The sequence below is a fragment of the Hypanus sabinus genome, chromosome X2 (genome assembly GCF_030144855.1).
Source record: "Hypanus sabinus isolate sHypSab1 chromosome X2, sHypSab1.hap1, whole genome shotgun sequence".
Lineage (NCBI taxonomy): Eukaryota > Metazoa > Chordata > Chondrichthyes > Myliobatiformes > Dasyatidae > Hypanus > Hypanus sabinus.
The window spans coordinates 23818503-23822141 of NC_082739.1; positions in this window are offsets into that span (position 1 = coordinate 23818503).

The following is a 3639-nucleotide window of genomic DNA, read 5'->3' on the forward strand; positions in this document are numbered from 1 at the left end:
ACAATAGACAATAGACAATAGGCACATTCTGAGATCATGGCTGATCATCTACTATCAATACCCGGTTCCTGCCCTGTCCCCATATCCCTTGATTCCCCTATCCATAAGATACCTATCTAGCTCCTTCTTGAAAGCATCCAGAGAATTGGCCTCCACTGCCTTCCGAGGCAGTGCATTCCACACCCCCACAACTCTCTGGGAGAAGAAGTTTGTCCTAAATGACCTACCCCTTATTCTCAAACCATGCCCTCTGGTACTGGACTCTCCCAGCATCTGGAACATATTTCCTGCCTCTATCTTGTCCAATCCCTTAATAATCTTATATGTTGCAATCAGATCCTCTCTCAATCTCCTTAATTCCAGCGTGTACAAGCCCAGTCTCTCTAACCTCAAGACAGTCTGGACATCCCAGGAATTAACCTCGTGAATCTACGCTGCACTTCCTCTATAGCCAGGATGTCCTTCCTTAACCCTGGAGACCAAAACTGTACACAATACTCCAGGTGTGGTCTCACCAGGGCCCTGTACAAATACAAAAGAATATTCTTGCTCTTGTACTCAATTCCCTTTGTAATAAAGGCCAACATCCCATTAGCCTTCTTCACTGCCTGCTGCATTTGCTCATTCACCTTCAGTGACTGATGAACAAGTACTCCTAGATCTCTTTGTATTTCTCCCTTACCTAACTCCACACCGTTCAGATAATAATCTGCCTTCCTGTTCTTACTCCCAAAGTGCCTTACTGTTCTTACTGCCAAACCACTCTGTGATAGTTTTGTTGGCCAGTGAGATAGACCAAAGAAAATGCAAGAGAAAATGTGCAGATGCTGGAAGTCCAAGCAACACACACAAAATTATAGAGAAACTCAGCATCTATGGAAAAAAGTACAATTGATGTTTTGGGTCAAGACCCTTCAGCAGGATGGGAGGAAAAAAAGCTGAGGATTAGAATTAGAAGGTGGGTGAGAAGAGAGAGAAACACAAGGTGATAGATGAAACTGGGAGGGGAGGGGTGAAGTAAAGGGCTGTGAAGTTGATTGGTGAAAGAGATACAGGGCTGGAGAAGGGGGAATCTGATAGAAAAAGACAGAAGGCCATGGAAGAAAGAAGAGGGGAGAAGAGCACCAGAGGGAGGTGATGGCCGTGTTTAATTGATAACGGCACTCAGAGGAAGAGTGTAAGGAACGAGCCAAGGAGCGAGAGAAGGAGGCAGAGTGAGGCCGAGAATCTGAAAGGAGCGGCAGTTCGGCCAGAGTCGGGAACGTCGGGAAACTAAGAGACACAGTTGGAGCCGCAGTACATCCAGGCAAGACCACAGCCGGTGCTGACCCCAAGGACCGAGGGTCTGTCTGCCTCAGAAGGGAGATAAAAAAGGAGTGACACACACACACCTAGACAGAGTATGCTCGCGAGGCTAGAAAGGAAAGGTCATGTGAGTCAAAAAAAGAAAACAAGGGACAGGGGCTAAATTCACATAACAAGGATGGCGTTAATTGGAACCATTACAGCATTTGATAGTGGCATTGATGACTGGGCTATTGTGATGAATTGCATAAATTATCAGAACATTGTCAATTTGGATCGGTTCTATCAGATGCATTGAAGGATAGGTTAGTGTCTGGCATGTACTGTGAAACCACACAGAAGAAGCTCCTGTGTGGAAAAGACCTTGCATTCGAGAAAGCACCAATCGTCTCAGTGTCATTAGAAACAGCTGCATGAGGTGCTTCAGAAATACAACAAAAATCCCTGGAATATTCTACAAATAAAATGTCACTGAGCAGAAATGAAGGAAAGAAATTTTACCATTGTGGGAACATGTCACATAACCCTGAGGACTGTTGGTTTAAAGACAAGGAATGCAGTAACTGTGGCAAACAGGGCTGTGGCGACCCATTTCTTGGCACATCTGAACCGGCTCACAATTAGATAGCCTACGGGGGTTTGCGAGCACAGAGCTTTGGAGCCTCTGCGCCATGGGGGGCCGGTTGACAGAGGCTTAAAAGTGAGGCTGAAGTTTTCGAATAAAGTTTTTTCCTTCGACTGCAGTTACCGACTCCGTGTCGTAATTTTAGCGCTGCGTGTAGCACACCGCTACAGGGCCACACTGGCAGAGTATGCAAAGCTAGTAAACAGCAGGAAAAGGGCAAAGTACAGAGAAACAAGAAACCCCTGGAAGGAAAATACAAGGTACAGAAAATGGAAAAAAAGGCCGTTCTGAGGAAACAGTTCTGATGAAAACGACTCAGAGGAAAGTGAATTGTCTTGTCTGCAACTTCACAGCGTGAAAGAGACAGATGATCGAAGAGTAATAAGGATCACTCCACAACTGGCAAGAATGAGACTGAAAAGGGAGTTGGATACAGGCTTTAATAGTGCTCTCGGTACACAACTACAAACGACTGTTTTCTCACATACCTCTGAAACGAACTAAACTACTGCTAAAGACTTAACACAAGGAAATCTGCAGATGCTGTAAATTCAAACAACAACACACACAAAATGCTGGTGGAGCACAGCAGGTCAGGCAGCATCTATAGGGACAATTTTCTATTGTCAAAATATACTGGCTGGGTAGCCTCCAACCTGATGGCATGAACACTGACTTCTCTAACCTATTAATGCCCCTCCTCCCCTTCTTACCCCATCCCTGATATATTTAGTTGTTTGCCTGTTCTCCATCTCCCTCTGGTGCTTCCCCCCCTTTCTTTCTCCCGAGGCCTCCCATCCCATGATCCTTTCCCTTCTCCAGCTCTGTATCACTTTCGCCAATCACATTTCCAGCTCTTAGCTTCATCCCACCCCCTCCAGTCTACTCCTATCATTTTGCATTTCCCCCTCCCCCCACTACTTCCAAATCTCTTACTATGTTTCCTTTTGGTTAGTCCTGATGAAGAGTCTTGGCCCAAAACGTCAACAGCACTTCTCCCTATAGATGCTAAAGACTTACACAGGACAGAGAGTACATCCCGAAGGTAAAATTAAAGTGACAGCGACCTACGAGACAAAACACAGCAGCTGAACCTCTATGTTCTGAAAAATGGAGGACCACCTGTATCCAGAGATACCGGCCACATGACAGACGCACTGCCAGCTGGCTGGTCGGAGGACACACCACATGCCAATCAACATTTGGTCCCTCCCAACTAATCAATGCACACCTAAATTATTGGTCACCTTAATTGGATTATCTCACCCAGCCCCATGCTATAAAAGGTGAGACTTGTCCCTGGCTAGCCCTCTCTTACAGACCACCTCATTGAAGGTAAGTGCATTGATTTATGTTTGGGAAGGTCTATCGCTTGTCCTGGTAAGGGAGCCGCAGCTATCCAAGATCAAGGGGGATAGCTGTTGTAGTGCTTTTCCCTTGTTCTTTGTTTGTGTAACTGTACCCTGTCCCCACTCCGCTTCCTGTGTATTGTAGTTGCTCGTGTTGACCCGACTTCCCCTTGTAAATAAATTCCTTATTATTAAAACTGTGTGTGTCCAGGCCTCTACTGTTGAGACTCAAAGAACCAGTTACTTTCCATCACAACACCACCGTTGCTGAGACATGAATGGCTCAGGAAAATCCAGTTGGATTGGCACACCATCAAGGCATGAGATGTGTCAACAAAAGAGGGCAGCTCGGCGGGGAAG